Consider the following 19,479-nt stretch of genomic DNA (forward strand, 5'->3'; position numbering starts at 1 on the left):
TTTTGAAAAAGTGGAGTTTAAAAAGTTTACATTAAACTTCTTCACTTCCTCAGATAGATTCATGGAGTGGGCTTGAGGAGACTGGCCACTTTGGGCCTCAATTTCCTCCTCATCCAAAGGAAACAGTTGAACTACATGACCTCTAAGATGTCCTCTAACACTGATGTCCTGAGATTAAATAGTTTCTGAGTATCATAAAGGCACTCAAGAGAGTGTGTAGGTAGGTAGTACAGAAGTTGTTGAGAAATGTATAGAGACATTCTGTGTTCGATGCAATGACAAGGGACCTCCCTTGGTCTTCAGCGAGTAGAGACGGACAAAGTGCAGGACTGAGTTCTATGAGAAAGCACCATTCCACCCAGAGTGCTGATGGTTTTGCCTTCATGCCCTGCTGCAGCAATGACGCTGTAGAAACCCCAAAGGCAGGGACCATTAATTCTATTTTGTGAGACACCTTGGCAGTGACTCTCAGGCCATCTGAGTTTATAGTAGATGCTGAATAAAGGCTTGTGAAATAAATTCTATGTCCCACAAAGTTGTATATCATGTGAAATTTTTGTAACTCTACCAATGATTTTCCATTGACGCACATTTTAATTTCAGAGGCACTTTATCTTCACTTCTGATTGACTTTTAATTGGCAGTGACTTCTAACACTGAGAGAGCTCAGTTATTAAAATGGAACCCTGCAGGGAATCCATTTGTAAAGTGATAAATCCTTTTATAGTGTGAATAATCACCCATTAATTGATCTGGTTAGTAAATTCGAATTTTCATATGCTGCAATTTCTTTCTTAAATGTGAGTACCACTGTAAGTCTCTTCATTATAATGTTAGAGGTCAACAAGGTCTAACATGTATGACAGCATTTAAAATTTTTTTTGCAATTGGGTCCTTTAGAGTAACTTTAGGCTTTCCCTTCTATTAATTTTGCTTATAGGATGTCTTGAACAATTCTATTTAAATAGTAATTTGTTACTTGTAATACTATTGGTTTTCTCACTTAGTTTTAAAATATAGTAGCAAAATTATTTGTCTTTAGAGATCTCTTACAGGTTTTAAATCATATTTATTCCTAGAGAGCTTCCTTTCTATTTTCTCTCTCTTACTGTGTATGAAACTGAGTCACAGAATGGTCCCCGGAATGCTGCGGAGCAAGTGTCTGTAGTTGGTATGCCAGCTGAATGCAGATCGCCTCGCCTCTCATTAAAGACCTGCCTCTTGACTGAAGAATATTTCCTTAGTTTTACAGAACTGAATTCAGAATGCTTCCTGTGACTGACATGAAACCATTATGAGAAATGGTCACTTGAGTGAGTCTCTGTAGAGAGTGTTACAGGTGTCTGTCGGTATGGCTGATTCTAACAAATTTCATCCCCAGCCTATTTTCTGGAAATGAACTCCGTTACATTAGGCTTTCCATTGGTAAATCCACGCTGGATAATATTCCATCCCGCTGCTTTGGGTATTAGAACAATTCATGCAGAAAGTACTGGATTAGCCTCATCACAGATGATGATGGGGGATATAAATGTGCACAGAATAATATTACCAATAATTACAGAGGGAACATTTAGCCTGGTGTTCAATCCTCGATGCCCATAGTGTAGGTTATAACAGAAACGATCACAAATGGTCTGAAGATACCTGTTTGTGAAGTAATAGTACCATAGGGGTTTTGAGTAACATTAATTAATGTTTAGCATAACTCCAGGAGGGTTTTTATTTAAGGTTGTTATGGTGTTTTTATTTTTCCCATTTCCACTTCAGCTTTTCTTCCCCACCCCATTCAGATTGACATGGGCATCATTCCCTATAACATATTTTCCTTCTATTATTCTGTCCTTGGACTTATTAATCCATCATTTTATTTGGACCTGTTTTTCAAATGTTAGATGGGAGTTGTGATATTTGTCTTGGCTAGTGAAATGAATGGGATGTGAAGATTCACTCTGAATGCATTTTTCTTGTATTCTTTTATACCTCACAAGAAACCTTGAAGACATGCTACCTTCTGACTTCATTCCCTTCTGACTAACCCCCTCCCAACCTGGATTTCCTCTTTATGTATAGATAACATAACATGGTCCTGAAAGATGGTTAATTATTTCCCTGTCCAGATAGGTGGGAGAAGCCAGGAAGGCAAGGCAAGGATTTATCAGAAAAACACGAGCGATGCTGCCTCAGCATAGAAGCCTCTCTACCTAAGAGAGTGGGTTACAAGCCAGAAAGAGACAATAACGTTAAAAGCAATATTTCTGTCATGAGGCCTTCTCAGAGCTGTGAAACTAACCTGCTTGTATTTTTTTTCCACAGCCCATAAAAGGGCTCACAGCCAGAAAATACAAATCCCATAGGCTGCTATTATGCTGATGACAGTGAAGAAAGGAGGAAAATTGTTTCATTGCTGAATTGCAGATATAATTATGACATTTTATATATTTCACAGCCTGTACCAAAGAGTTGTATTAATATCTGCTATGCCCTATAGCAGGAGAGAAGTTAGCACCTTAATGCTGGGGACTTAGATTCTGATTTTGCTAAGATTGAATCCCCCTGGCTATTTACTAATAGGAATTTTGTGGTTAAAGGAAAATTCAGAAGCAGGTGATAATGGCTGCATCCTTTGCAGGATCAGCTGATTCATACAAATCATTTGTACCAGCTCAGGGAGTGAAGCTAATTGCACTTGCACAATGTGTCTTTCATTGCCAAGATCTGCAGCGAAAGTCTAACTGCTTACTTCAGCCAAAGATGGATACAATGGGGCGTTGAGAGAAATTTGAATATGTAGCTGGAGTTCACAGGAGAAATGTTTAGGAGTCGATTTGTGGGGCTTGCAAATCAATACAATTATGACGAAAAAGCCCAAACTCTTTTTACTGGGGTAACCTGGTAGATAAGTAGTTGTGGGATAAAGATGGATTTTTTTAAAAAGGGGGAGAAAACCCACCTATCATTACCTTCCAATGTAGTTCAGGCCTCGGGCTGAGGTTGTTGATCTGGTCCATACCTTATATTAAGAATTAAGTATTCATGGTGAACAGTGAGCCAATAAATAAACAAACAACATTTTGGGAGATGCAGAATAGACAGGGAAATAAAATGTATAGTAATGAAATATTCATAACCTTGCATTTTATGGACCTCAAACACTAGTTCTATGATTTACACTATTTCTGTATGCAGTGGTATGGGAATCTGCTGAACAATAATAAAGATAGCATTAGACTACTACTGCCTCAGCGTCGTGGAGAAGGGAGGATTAATCAGAGCTGTACGATAGCTGTAAACTTAAGGAAACAGAAGCACATATGTGGAGTAGCTTTCCTGCAGGCATTATGTTTGGCCCATGGAAATGGTGGAGATGAGAAATACAGTAATTATGAAAATGGCGAGTGCCAGCACCCAGCTTCATATAAATATCTACATTATTCTCTGAGGTGGTTAGCTGCACAGGGTACTGGTATAGAATATCTGCTCTAACAAAAATGTGGTTATCATTTCACATCAAGAGCCACCTTTGCAAAATTTACGGTCCACCTATCCCCTAAACTCAAAAATGCTGAATTCCATCCCAGTTAGTCTCTCTGTATAGAAATCTCTCAGATTTCTGTCTGGCTTTTGCTCTCACCTACTGTCATAGCAATCTGGTCAGGAAGGACACAGAGCTGTAGACAGTAACAGACAGTCATAGCATCTTGCTCAAAGACTATCTCAAACATTCCTGCATAGCTGTCCCTTCATTTGAGAACTAGCCTCCAACTCTTGGTATTTACTGTCATCTCAGATTTCATTGGTACAATTGGCCTTTAGCACAACCAGAGCTTCTGCTACGATGTCCTCCTCCTCAGCGGTCCAGTGTTGTTCCATTTTTACTGGGGATTATTTAACACACTTGCCTGGTGCTAAGAGTGCCCTTTGCTGAGATGAAATTGAAACTATAGTAACATGGCAATGCTCCATGAAAACCACGAAGTTATCTTTGCATTTTTTCTTCTGTCTTAGATTCACAAGGACTCTGTCAGTCACCGGCACCCCTGTTCCCATTTCCCTACTCCCATGTCCTATTGTCCATATCCCTTCTTTATATAAATGAATAAAATAACCATCGACATGCCTCTAAGTATGAGCCCAGTACTCAGAATTTGTCCACTAAACTTCCCATGGGGCAAGCTTGCATGAGTTTCATTAAAATGGTAGCATTTCTCTTTTGATATTTACCTTGTCATAGGTAAGTCATCATCTCTTCCATTTTCTTCAATGAGACAACAGTACACCAAACTTCCTTTGGTTATATATTAGGATTTTGATGAAAATGACTTATCATGCCTTTATTTCTTCATTAGGCTTATGAGATGTATTTATTGCTTCAGGCCTGAGAGCTCAGTTATAAACTTTCAAATGAACAAATTATCCATTCCAGAGAGACAATCAGTAGTTATATCTTTATTGGTGACAAATATACATAGTCAATAGATTGACTATAAGTTCTGAGGGGTAAATTATTTTTTACACTTTGCCATTCCTCTATTTTCATTACTCAAAATTGGGAATATAGTGATGAGCACAGGGTAAAAAGAGAAGGGTCTCAGTGAATGTTGAGGAAGTGAATGAACCAGGTTTTGGTGAATTTTTTGGCTTCAACATGTGATGAGGTTGACTGTCCCTTGTTACAGAGAAATTTAAGATGAGAGGTGTTGTTGTCAAGAGTGACTTAATAGGAATAGTGAACAGTATTTTATTGGATCTTCCTAAGTATGCTATTTCCCAGACATCCTTCTATTTTCTTATTCTTGTGTCTTCCTCTTCTCAGTGCTGGCAGTTCTCTTTACTTGGAAACCTCAAGCATATTCTCCTCCATCATTTACCAGGGGACACAGGGATGCAGGTAGAACTAGAGCATACCTTGCTCAACTCTAATTCCAGAATTTTCCTACCTATATGTGCATGTAATATATCATGTGTATTTCATACTCACATATACACATTTTATCTTATGCAATACACAAAAATAAAGTAACAAAATAAAGTGCTGTGAAGTTACTGCCTGGTTCAGAGAAGCTTTAAAAGAAGTAAAACTTAAGAGTATTTTAGGTGAGATAATTCCAATGTATTTTATGGGTATTGACAGTATTCAAAGATTAAAAGTGACAAAGGGTAAACAAACCACTAAAAGCAATGATAGAAACATTGCCTACCTTGGGAAACACAGGATATGATATATTTTGTTATTTATGTAAAGCAACCCATCAGTGAATCCCGAATATCACCCAAGACACAAAATTGTCATCTGGGTTGTAGAATGGGTTCAGAATTCATCAAGGTAGACAGATGCTTCCAGCCATACAACCCTACAACCTGTTCATTCAGAGTCTTTATGCTCCTGTAAATACTCCCCAAAACAGTCTTCAAAAGAAATGTCCTCTATTTCTAGAAAGGTAATAATAGTAGGTCTCCAAAGGAAATTTTAGAATAATAAGCTACAAACTCTACCTTTTTCATTGCCCTGCCTGTTGGCATCTTCATAAATGTCTCACTCTATAACATTTTTGTCTAAGCTGGATAAAACATACCTTCCTATGGTTCTCTACTTGCTAAAAGAAAAGAACCAAAGTGTTGCCACCAAACTTGCTATGAAGGGCTTTGACTTCAAGTGAGCTCACAATCAGGGTATCACTGCAGTGCTGTGATTTGGGTCATAATTAAAAGATTTAACTATAGAAAATGACTGTGCTGTTTGCACATTCCTTTCATGTCCTGGAGGAAGAACAACATCAATCATTTATTTTCCTTTTATATGTTTTTTTCTTTATGGCAGAATAGTGAAATACAAAAAGCCAAGGCCATAAAAGATAGATCTAGTTTCAAATTCTGTCTCTGGCAATTAGGAAGTTTAGGAACTTGGACAAATTGCTTAACATTGTTGGGCTTTAGTTTCTTCAGCTTGCAATGAGCCAATGATGTCAGCTTTGCTATATGGATGAAATTAAATAATAGATACAAAGCATTTGGCAGTTTGTAAGCAGTTATTAAATGTTATATATGCCCTCTATTATGGTTTCTACATTTTTGTTTCCTTCAGTATTATTACTTCACTATGCAATGGTGTGATTCTATTAGGCTCTAAACTATTTGATAAGAACTTTTAAGAATTAATAAGGCCAGTGAGCTCATTTTCCTTTCAGTATTGAAATGCTGAAAGGGCCCCCATCTATGAAATAGTTGCCATTTTTCCATGAAAATTCCTCTTCACCATGACCATTCTAGCACTTTGCTTAATATTTTAGTCATAATTTAACTATAAGTTGTGTTATAGTCTATGGGTTACATGACTCTAGTAGATTTGAGGCTTCTTGAGGAAGGCCCAACTTTGTTCCTGCTACAGACAACACCACCATCTTGGGGGTGCCAAAATACTTGTTGACTTGGGTAGAGCATATGATAAGATGCTCTCATGGACTTGGAAGAGGAAGGAAAATCTCTAATTCTACTCTAATGGTACATAGTCCACTTGTAGAAGCAATCCAAAGATACAATCTTCATTGTGCACTTTAGAAATGTATAATTCTCATCTCAGGAGGCACTTCAGGGATGTACCTGGCTTTCCCTACTTACCCATTTCCTTAAGGATGCCAGAGGGAATGTGCAATTATCCCCTTCTGTTACCGTTGAGGTTCCCTAATCTCCTTCTTTAGCCAACTTCAGATATTGTGAGAGCTTTGAGTAGCTGGTTCATTGTTCAATGCATATTTAACCAACAAACAAGGATCACTGTATATTAGAGTTCCCAAGAGCACAGGTTCTGGAACCCTGGTGCATTGCTTCCATTACTTACTAACTGGGTTATTTGGGGAAGTTCTTTCACCTGCGTCCACTTTCCTCATTTGTAGAGTGGGGAAGATGACAGAACCCACCAGAAAGTGTTGTTGCAAGAACTGAGTGTCATATACACAAAGCACTTTGACAAATGTCCTTGCATGTTGTAGACACTCAACACATTTAGCTCAGAAGCAACAACAAAAAGCCCACTTGGGAACATCTCCTATGTACTAGGTAGGTGGTAGGTATTAACATAAATGGGGTGATTGCTGCTCTTGAAAAAATTCACTCTAGCAGGAAGACAGCTATGTAAGCATACAATTATGGTGCAATATGTCTGTATTTACAAAATGTTGAGCAAACATTTTTGGTGGATAGAAGTTTAGGGTAACTTTTCAGAGAGCTAAATAATCATTTTGGGTTTTGAAAGAGTCATTGTTTTCAGGCAGTGAATGAAGCAGGATGGATAAAGGGACAAGGTATTTTCTGTAGTGGCAGCTGCTCTGACATGAGTCAAAAGGGTATGGCAGCAGCGAAGTGTGGGTCTGGAAGGGTTGTGCGGGGGATAGACTGCAAACCCTGCATTGGTCATTCTAGAGAGATTCTTTCTTATTCCAAAAGTGGTGGGCTTCTGTAAGAAGCTTCCAAGCTGAGGTGTGTGATGATTGCATCCTTGAGCACTCAGTTATTACTGTATTCGTGTTACATTTGAGCATTCAGGGAGAAATCATGCTGAACAATATAAATAACACACATGTGGTGACTTTGCTATTAAATTCCCTTTGTGCTACTTTCAACTACTCTTATCTTGCACCTGTTCTTTAAAGTCTCTGAACCTCATTTTCATCTGGGTACTTGGGAGGTTTGAATGAGATGATATATGTGCAGCACTTTGTAAAAGGTAAAGGAACATGGAAGCATTCCGTTATAAGTGGTAACTACAGTTTAAAGACTTTCAGAACGAAGAAGACATAAATTAAATTGAGCATCGTGGCCCCTCCTACTAACCCACCAACAGAAGGCAGCGTCCTTCAAAAACATAACAAGGTCAGAGCTGCTTATCTTCTACTATCGTATCACATAAATCGAAATGGCTAGGAGAGAGGATTTTGAATGTTTTGACACAAAGAAATGATAACTGAAATGATGAATAACCTAAGTAACCAGAGTTGATCATTACCTGACATACACATGTACTGAAACAGTATACTGTACCCTATTATTGTCAGTCAACTAAATAAATAATTCTAAAAATTTTTTAAAAGAAGGAAAAAAATTAAGGACATGGGGCCAGGACAGGGAAAAAGAAAAAAAACACAAATTTAAATATTTCTGGCCTTCTGGGAATGTGAGACTTCTTTCTAACATGAGTTTCTTCATCTTAATTTGGAGGTAACACCTACCTTGTAGGTGCTATTACAGGGATTGTGGGATGGTGACTAAAGAGGGAGGTATCAGAGTCAACACATAGGTTTAACCCCTACCTTATTTGTTGACTATTCTTGGGCAGATTAGCTCATTTAAGTACAAAATGATTTAAGTATCATTTTGCTCATCTGCGAAATGGATAAAATAGCTATTTCATAGCATTGTTGTCAAGATTAAAAGTAGCATCATAGTGAAATGTTTAGCATAGTGCTAATTCTTAATTTTTATTCCTATTTACAAAGTTTAATAGCTATGATTATGATTGCTTTTTTACTATGTACCCACTCTCAACTTGTAAAAGGCATACTTGGCCTTTAAAGTTAACCATATGCAGTTCAAAAGTTCCCCCCCATTTTTTTTTTTACCTATATCATTTTGCCTTTCCTCAAATGTCATGGACCCCAACACAAAAGCTCAGCTCTGGTATAAAAATGAGAAATTGAAAGTGAGTAGAGATGATATTTCTAGATTGTCAAATTTAGCAAAATGTATAAAAGTAAACAAGCTGTACCAAGACTTGAAGGTGAGTTGCATATTTAAGATTTTTCCTTTTTAATAATCTAGGCTGTTATTAGCAGTAGATAAGAAAATACTAATTAAAAAAACTGTATATGATTTTTTACCCTGATGTATTTTTTTACTTCTAATGCAATGTACATAGTATAAATAAGTAATGTAATCAAGTTTATTTTTGGAAGAAAAAGTTAATAATCCTACTGGAGAATTGAAAATAAATGGTGCTCTTATTGCATTTATTATAAATCACAGAAATCAGACCACCCCAACATGAAACCATGTATCATTTTGGAGTCCCTTTGTGAGTCTCTTACCTTCCCAGTTGCTACTGACCCACTGCATGATGCAGAGAAGATGTATGGGACAGTTCCTGAGTCAACAGGACCTTCCATGTCCACTTTAAGATTTCTAGATGCATCAGAATCCAAGCATTTGTGATCTTTCATTCAGGAAACTAAAGACCCCAGGTGACTGTGCTCAGCATCCGGGAGCCTAAAATGGATCAGGCCACTCAGGACAGCAGTGACAAATCCTTGAGAAAACCTACCCACACAATAGGCTTGTGAAAGGAATCCCACTGGCTTTGTAAGACTTCACGTGAATGAGTTGTGTATGAGAGAGGGGAGAGGAGACAGTCAGACACAAAGTGGACAATGGACAGAGGGATGTTATAGGAAAGAGTGGAGAGGAAAACAAGGCAGTGTGGGTCCCTGCAGGATGCTTTGTCTGGGTCCTGCTGCCAGGAAAATTTCTGTAGGTCACAATCAGATGCCCATGAAAGGCAGCACAATGGTCTCTGATGATACATCCATGGGCAAGTTAATTTTTGGATTTTACATCTACTTTTCCATGTTGGGAATATAGGATTGATAAGCAGAGGGACCTGGAGGTATCTCGTTAGCTGTGAGCTCTGTGCCCCAGTGGCCCATTTCTACTTCTCATTCTGAATGTACACACTCACATGTATACTGAGTTCCTTCTTCTACCTTCTCTTTGCACTCATTATCCGCCTTCTCTCTGGTACTTTTGATGTCTTCATTCTATTGGTACTTTCTATTCAGCCTTTAAACTCACATAATAGTCTCCAACAAAAACAAGACAAACAAAACCTCAAATACCCTCCTCCTTCAAGTCTATCCTTCACACACATGGCTACCACCTCTTCCTTGGAAAAGTCTGCTGAGACATATCCCTTCTCCCTCTCCTGGAGACTCCTGGTCTCCCTGTGTCTCTAGAATTCTGTGTCCCTTTTTACCATAGCTCTGTCACATGCTTTGATCCCAGGTTGTTTTCTCCCCTCTCCCTCAGTAGCCCATGAGTTACTTCCAATATGGGAATGGAGAGTGTGAGAGAGTGTGTGTGAGAGAGAGAGAGAGAGAGAGAGAGAGAGAGAGAGAGAGAGAGAGAGAGAGAGAGAGAGAGAGAGAGAACATGACAAGATAAGAAATAGGAGACCAGTTTTGCTTGTATACGACCCACCCTACAGCAATTAATCCACTTCTGTGAGACCCAACCCACTTGGAGAGACCAGGATTAATCTCTTCTGAGGGCAGAGGCCTCACAACCTCATTATCTTCCACTAAGCCCTATCTCTTAAAGGTCCTCTTACCTAGATACCGCCACACTGAGGACCAAGTCTCCAGCATATGAAACTTTGAGGGACACACTCAAGCTATATCTTTACCATAGCAGATGTCAGTGTTTATCTAGCTTCCTCTGCAGCTAGTGATGATCATGTGATTAGTTTCTGTCCATTGGATGTGAGCAGAAGTGTTGTAAGGAATTTCCAAGGGGATATTCTTAAAGAGAGCTGACTCAGCACTGATGCTGTGTGGGTTTTCCTTTTCCTCTTCTGGTTGCCAGAATCCCACACAAGATGCTGGAGCACCAGCAGCCAGCTTGAGGGTGGAGGCCATGCACTAAGTATAATAAAGTAGAAAGATAGAAGCTGTTCTGATTCCTGAACTCTTTGTAGTATTGCCCTTCCAGGCCCAGACCTCTCATTTTAGCGTATCTTTTACACGAATTTTGTGGCTTTAAACCTCTTGAGTTTTTTTTTTTGGGGGGGAGGGCATCTATTTTATGTAGCAGAGCATAATCCTAACTGAAACAGATATAAATTAATACTCACAAAAGAATGAAAAGAAAGCATTGTCTGAAATAAAGGAAAATTTTTTTCAGTTAAAAAACGCATTTTTACTAATATCTGAGTGAACTACTACCCTCAGATATATTTGACATTACTAATATGAAATATATTCTATTTTTCATCTTCTCTTCCATCACCATGAATCCTTCAGTGGTGTGGGGCTTCAGCTTATCTTCCCATGCAAGGATGATTTTCCTGTAAATTAGAGCAAAAAGAAAAAAGCCTTGTAAATCATCACTCTCACTTAACTTACCCATTGTCCTCTCTCTGCAGGAAACCTACAGGTTGCAGAAGAAAATGGCTAGTGGAAATGCAGCAAGAAGAATAACATGGTTTTGAAATGAGGTGAGAATAAGTGAAATTAGTGTAACAGCAGACCTTACCAGCTTTTTCCCCCCACTTCATAAACTTAAAATTGAGGAAATCATTGAGAAGAGGTCTTTGTTTTAAATGAGAGCAAGACAAGGACATATCTTTCTCAGGATCACATTAAATGAGGTGGAAAGAGAAGGAGATGGGGTGATAAATCAAAAATCCCACCCCCTCTGTCTATCTTCGCCCAACATAACACATCAGGCCAAGATGAGGGATCATTTTGTCATCCCAAGGTGTGTTATATTTAGAGAAAAGTCCCTTTATTAGGGCTTTAATAATTTAAAAAGGCATTCACAATATGGGCATCGAGGTAACATCTTGTTTCTCAAATTCTGCAATTTTCCCTCAAAAAGGGCTTGAATGAATTAACCAAATTTTTGTGTGTGTGTGATGAGGCAAATACCAAGGAATGAAAGAGAAGGATTTAGAAACTAAATAATACTGCTTTACAGCAAAACAAAATGGCACAGACCATCAGTGGACTTTATGAACAACAAGGACTGAGACCATGGCAGTGTGTTAGCAGAAGAAGAAATGATTGAATAAAACCTGGGGGTACACTGCAGAATTCCTCACTCATGTCTGGCAAATGGGTGCTAGTCTTTGTCTGGAAGGCCATCTTGGCTGGGGCTAGGAGCCTTGGCTTCTACCCATGGGAACTTCTCCATAGCTAAATGAGCTTTCTTGGAGCACAGGGACTGGGTTCCAAGAACTAGTGCTCTGAGACATTGCGACAGAAGTACATGGCATTGTGATGCTCTAGTCTTAGAAGTCACATAGTGTCACTTCTATACTTTATATTTAAAATAGTCTCAAAGTTCACCCAGGTTTAAAAGGAGGGGCATAGACCCCATCATTCCATGGTAAGGGCCAAGGTTACATTGGTAGAAGTGCATGTGGGACTGTTACCACAGCAGGAAAACCAAGTTTTTCAGTTACCTAAGTAACCTGAGAGCTCATCTGCCACCTATTAGCTCTTACAATGCAGAAAGCCCCAGTAAGTGAGATTCTACTCTGACTCCCTATTAGCAACACGGGTGGGATTCTTCTGAAGTCACTGGCTCATGTTAGAAATCAAAAGAGTTAAATACAGTCAAATTTCCAGGCACCACTACTTTCAATTATCAGCTCATAGTTATTGCACATTTACTAAGAATTGCATTGTTTTAGAAATTGCTGTCTTTTTGCTTGTCCACTGAAGGCAGGGCCATTCAAACTCGGGTTTCCATGGCAGTGGGCTTCAATGCTAATGCTTTTCTGTCTTGGCCAACCTCTGGCTTTGAGGGGAAGAGGTTCCCAATGCATGCTGGGAACTGGTCTCTGGGCAGCCACTATCTGTCCTACTGTCATGGTGATATGAATTCTTACTGTAGTAAATAACAATAATACAAGTTTGCCTAGCCTGTGGGTATAAATGAGGTCATATCATCAGCCATAAATCACATTTCAGTTGTTCATACCTTCATCCGGTATAATGTCTTTCATGAGTATGAGGGGTCATTTTACCTGTTTACTAATCATGTGCCTTCTTATCTTTTGTTTTAAATCATTGTGGTTGATGTTTCCTGCTCCTGAAGTCATTCAAAGGTAGGCATCACTTCACTGTTACTGCTGTCACTGAGGAATCTAACAACAGCCCTGGGGGCCAAAGGAATGCAGTGGACACTCAGTCCTCATGGAGGGAAAGGCTTATTGTACTGGCTGCAGAGATGGATGGGGTGTTTCTTGCTCTGCTCCGTCTTCATTTCCCCAGTTCCCAGCTCTGGACCTTACTTTGTTATTTGGGTACCAGAAAACCCTGCTTGAGCCCCTGTGTCTCAAGCAGTGAATGACTACAGTCTCCTTAGTCCTTGTAAACAACTTCTTGCTTCACAGGGCTCAGATGAGAGTCAAGAGAAACCAACTTAAAAATAGATGGCAATAGACTGCCTATCCCAAAAAGTCATTGGACATTTTCAGACATTTCTGATTCCCAGCTTAGAACACAAATTAAGCTCAAACATGAATCCTTGCAACATTACTAAATGTGCATAGCATGCACAGTGCTTTTCCCAGAATAGACTCTGCAGGCAGGAAGGACCAATTGTATTGAAAATACCATGGCTTCCATCTTTTATGGGAAGAAATTAATTTTTAGTGAGAATAAGCAAGGAACTTGAACTGAGATAATAATTAAGATGTGGACTGAGTACATGAATGAGGGTCTTCAAACAGTATATCTGAACCTCTCCATGGTGTCACATCATAGTGACAAATCATCAAGCTTGGCTGGGATGCTCTAGACAGTTAGTTGCCTTTTCTTCTCTGTGCTCACAGCACGTTGGTCTGTTGTAGCACTTGTCACATTTTATAGTGCCTCTTTATATGTCAGTCCTCCTCACTGAATGTCTCTCATGCCAGAAAAGTGCCTGGCATGGAAAGGGTACTTGATAAACTTTTATTGGCAGGTGAGTATAAATCACTTAATGTGTCTCTAATGGAGGTGGCACCTTCCTACCCCAAAGAACATTTGGAAATGTGGGAGCATTTTCAGTTGTCACAATACTGAGAAGTGATGCTCTAAGCCTTTCAAGATAGAGCCAGGGATATTGAATGTATTACAATCTGTCATAGTCCAGCACAAAGAAGTGCTCTGCTCAAATACTGACTGTGACTCCTTTAAGCATAACTGCAAGGCAGACCAAATTTCAGGAAGCCCTAAATCCTAAGCCTTTAGGCTTAGCCTAGGAACACCTTAGCTACCAGTAATTTTGCTATTTGAGTTTCAGAATCAAAATGGAGGTCATAGGGCTGGTGGAGTGGCTCAAGTGGTAGAGTGCCTGCCTAGCAAGGCTAGCAAGCAAAATGGAGGTCATGCTCTATGTCTTACTATGAACCAAGGTTGGCATTGAACTTATGATCCTCCTGCCTCAGTCTTCTGAGTGCTGGGATTTACAGGTGTGCACTCTTACACCCAGTGTTTATGTTATGATTTAATAAGAGACATACACAAGGTACATAATAGAGTGCTTACATGGAGCAGGCAGACAAGTGACTTGACTCCTTTCCACCTGCCTTCAAGTAATGAGAACACCCCCTTGCCTATATATCAATTTGGAATTTTTAAAGCAGGCCTAGTGTTCTAGAATCTGCCCTTCTGAGACAGATAAAGCACTATGGTGGGTACATTGCCTGATTGTTATGACGAGTCACTGAAACAAGTATGTTACATTTCAAAAAAATTAGTGCCTGGCTCTTGGTAGTCTCTTAATAAATGTTGACTTGATACTTGGCAGCAGAGATCTAAGAAAAGCAGTGCTGCAATGTAGACATTAAGTCAGCAGAGGTCAAATCATATTCTCTTTTTAGCACAATTGAGTGAGATTTCTTCAACAAGTTCCCTTCATCTTCTGGTCCTGCAAATTAAGCAGACTCCTCTTTGTCCTCTCCACAGAGGTCTCTCTTCTTGGCTCTATTCTTTGTTCCCATCACTGTAGCATAAAGTATACTTGGGGCAAAAACATGTGTGTGTCACCTGTTTTATTGTGTCTCTTTGTACCCTTTCAATTACCACAACTTACCTTCTGCCTGCGTCTCATATGAGAGACTTAATAAATTGATAAAATTGATAAAGTGATAAAAATAGTAAACTATAATGCTACCCTATCACAACTATTTTCAAAATTGCTCTCTGATGCCTTCCTGTAGGAATGTTTTTATAGTTGTTACCATAATGTATATACAATTTTGATTTCAACTACTTCCAATTTATATTATATATTTCCATGTCACCATGTAGGCTACATAATTATAATGTTTAATGACTGCAAAATATTCCTTAGCCTTAATATGCCATCCCATATTAAGATATTGAGATTTGAGGTTGTTCTCACAAAGCAGTACAGCAAAAAAAAAAACTTTTTTTTTTTGCAAATAGTTTTTTAGTATTGCTAAAATACTTCATAGAATAAACTCCTAGTATTTTAGATACAGGGTCAAAGCAGTGTGAACCATTATGACTCTTGTTGTGTTTCCTTATTGCTTTCCAAAAATTCACAATGCCTGTAAAAGTAGATTAAGAATCTAATTTTACTATAGCTTTGGACAATTTTACATTTTAAAAAGTTTCACAGGTGTGAAATGATACATGTGAAACTTAATTTGCATTTATATGATTATTAAGTATGATTATTTTCTATTTATTTTAATTTCTCTGAATACTTCTTCTATTATGAGTGTTCATATAATCAACTTCTTCCTAAACACAGGTGAGAATAGTAGAATACAAAGAATACTGGGTTAGCGTAAAGACCTCCAGCTCTATGGTCTTCTAACAAACTCTTTCTGTCTAATACACTTCTTTAGCTGAAGGGAATGGGGTGGTCTATGACACTTTCTACCACTAAAATTACTGCAAATACTCAACCAAACTCAAGTATACACAGTCTTTACGAAGTATTTACCTATAATTGGCAGAGGTAAATATTTTGAATTTAATACTGAAGCATTGGGAATTCTTTTGGTTTGTTTATTTTTGTTTTGTTTTTGACCGAGTATCATTATGTAGCCCCATCTGGCCTTGAACTCACAATCTTCCTGCCTCAGCCTCCTGAGTGCTGGCATTACAGATATGCGTCATGACACCTAGCTGGAATGCTTAAGAGGTTTCAGAGAATCTCATGATTTCAGAGCAGTATGTGAGGGTAAATAGAGAAATTCTTTATTTATTCATTCATTCATTCACTCATTTGTCTAACAGTGACAAAGAAGATCTAGAACACACTGGCCTCCATAACCGATGCTTGGCAGGTAGAGATAGAGAAGGAGCTCTAGGAGTATTATGGTCAAGTGGGAAGGGCAGAAGGACAGAGGAAGTACAGTGGGGTGTGGTGAGGGCCACAGTCAGCAACACAGGGAACACCACTTACCAACTCTTCATGGAGGAGGGGACGCTGGTGCTGGAAGTAGAAAGAGTAATAGGAGGATGGAGAAGTAGAGGTACAAGGGAAATTTTCAGTATGTAGGAAAAGACATGTGAACCGCATGAAACTATGCAAAGATGACTTACTAACAATAGTAAGAGGTTAAGTTTCTGGAATGTATTGTGCATTAGGCACAAATAGAGCTGGACAGATAAATGGGGGTTAGATTTTATGCCAAGCAAAGGAGTCTGTTTTTTATCTTCTGGGAAGCTTGGAAGCTTGAGTACAGTAGAGTGCTGGGGAGTTTGTGAGCAAGGGAATGACATGGCCAGAGATTTTCTTTTTAAAGATCACTTCTGGGAATCCACAAGTGCCATTTGAATTTACTCATTTTAAAACTGGGGTTAATTTTGTGAACTGGGAGATTCTATTTTCAGGCATTAACTGTTTTGAATTAAATATAATGCTTTCTTTCTATTCTCTACAACTATCATGTTTGAAAATTTGGAAAACAGGATAAACTTGTTTTTAAATGGTATGATACTTACATTTTCAAGTGATATACACATTATTTTCCTTCAAACTCCAGACATTTTTTTTCAGGTGAAGCAGCTCTATGTTTGATACAATAGGTTCCTTTCTGAATTTGTAAAAAATACAATAAATGCAGTGTCCTAGGTTGGATAATAAATTACACGGTCATAGTATCTAATTTGGGATATTACATACCTGGGGACAGAGGGAAAAGGAACACGGTGGACTGGTGGTGTGGCTCATAGGTTCTATTCAAACAAAGCACACATCCATTCCACTCCTATTTCATTGGACGAAGAAAGTCATACACCAATCCTGAGTTCCATATGCTGCCACCTGAAGGGACAATGAAGTCACATGGACAAGGAAATATGTACACAAAATCTATGTGCTTATGCAATATATGCACATTATCTTCATCTAGATAAAGATCTCCATTATTAAGAGAAGTCCTGACCAGTTTTTAAGCAATGAAATCAGGGCCAGTCCTTTTCCATTTGTTTGTGGCTGGCATCCCTTAACATGCCAGTCCTGCCTTGTATTTCAGAGTGCTTAACATTTGACAATTACGTTTTCCAGGCTTCTGTGATTTTTTTTTTTTTTTTTTAGGTTTCTTCCATGGTAGGTTTTGGTAGGAGATTGGAGGATGTGAGAAAGGATATTTCTCCCTTCTATTTCTCTGCTTCTGGTAGCATCTCTAGGTGTAATCCTCCATGCTCCAGCAACCACCAGGTTGCTTTTTTGTATGGCCCAACTCCTCTGGGAAGCCCCTAATCATGTTCTCCTTTCTTTGTCCATCCGGTTGCAGGGAGGAGAGTAGTTTCTTAAGTTCCTTAGCTCCAGTTGCTTTACTGTTTGCTCCTTCAGCCCTTTTAACACTTTTGTAAACAGCTTCCCATATGAAATCCCTTCCATTGAATGATCTAGAATGGGTTCTATTTGCTTGACTGGACCTGCCTAATACAGACTATTCTGTTCTACTAATTCTCTACTTTTCTCAAACTCATCCAGAACCTTCAGTAATCTTTATTTCAATGATACATTTTCCAGGGTTGGTTATGAATACTTTAGAAAGTATGGTTAAGCTCTTTAAAACCCCAAATTCCAAGACTAGATCCCTGGTTTTTTTGTTCTAGGACTATCAGATATGATAATGTGGTACAAATAAATATTTCAGAAATATTTCAAGTGTTAAATATTTAAAAATATTTACAAGTTCTCAACTCCTTCAAAAACACAGCAGAGCAAGATCAGCAGAATTATCTGAGAGAAAGTAAGGCCCAGGTTCCATTCCTCAAAAAACTAGACAAACTTTTCTCATGTGTGTGATTAAGGTTCTTATTTACATGTAGATATTGCTACTTACCTTGCACACAGGCATATATGCATGCACACAGATAAACTTTATTCATTCATAAATGTAGAAGATTTTAATTATTTTTTAGACTAGGGTTTTATTAGTATTCTTTAAAGAATTTACTTAAAGATATCCAGAATATAGTGATTAAAGCCAAAGAATGATTCATTCAAAAGTTCATATGCTTTTTATGGACTTTCTATTGAAATCTTTGCTACATAAATGGAAGTAAATTATATATTTGGAAGGCAGTAGATATAGACACTGAAGAAAAAATATTTGATGATATCCACACAGAAGAATTTCTTTGCAAATTAGTACTGAGTGAATGGGCAAGTGACGGTCAGATGGTGAAGTTGTTATGCTTTCTCCTGAATTAACAAGGGGCTTTTTGCTTTAAGGTCTACAGGGGAGAGGAACAGGAAGGGCTGATTTCTAAGGAACAGTTTGCTCATTCTGACTTGTCTGTGGCTGGTCTTCCAACACCAACAGGCATGGCTGCTGCTAGGGAACTAGCGTGGTGGTGGCACCATTAAGTGTTTTACTAATGGTCCAAAGGAATCCCTGGGGAGCTTCTCCCCAGGAACTGTCACTACTGGGTAGCCCAGAGTTGCATATGGGATGAGTCCTAGGGCAGTCACTAGAGGTTTTTAGAATCAAAATGAAGGCATTTTCCTTTAAGGGACATTTGCTAATAAATGTAATAGCATTGTTCTGCTCCTGTGCCTGAATGTGGTCTTCAGAGACAGAGTGACCTGAATTCAAATCCCAGCATGGCCACTTGCTAGCTATGTAAACTTGAACACATTAGGTAATTTCTTTGAACCACAGTCTCTGCCTTCATAAAAATGGGGACTATAATATCTGATTGGGCAGAAAAATATCTATAAGGCCTTGTTCACAAACAGCACCTAATGATTCATTTTTTTATTGATAATAATAGTTACTGATGTTGCTATATTTACAAAATGTTTGCAATCAGTTGATAATATGATTGTATGCTGCTGTTGTTCAACCATGCTATTGGGGACCTTTTAATCCATTTTTGTCACTATGCAGACCAAGAAACTGAAGCCAAAGAAAATTAAAAAACAAAAAACTTGTCCCAAATTAGACAACTAGTGAGTACAAAACATAGAACTATAACTTAGTTTCTTGATTCCCATTCTGTGGTCCTTCCTACTCAACCAGGAATTGACCACATTCCTCCTGCCCACCTCCTTCCAACAAGGGTTGCACAATGCATCAAGATGGGATCATGACAACATCAAATCTCCTTTCTTTCTTCCATTTAATTTGTGTCCAACTCTATGAGTCTTTCCTTCCCTTTTTCATACATAGGCTTATTTTTTTTCTTTCCCTGAATCTTATTCTTCATTCACTCTCCCTTAAATGCT

This window comes from Castor canadensis, chromosome 13 (assembly GCF_047511655.1).
Source record: "Castor canadensis chromosome 13, mCasCan1.hap1v2, whole genome shotgun sequence".
Lineage (NCBI taxonomy): Eukaryota > Metazoa > Chordata > Mammalia > Rodentia > Castoridae > Castor > Castor canadensis.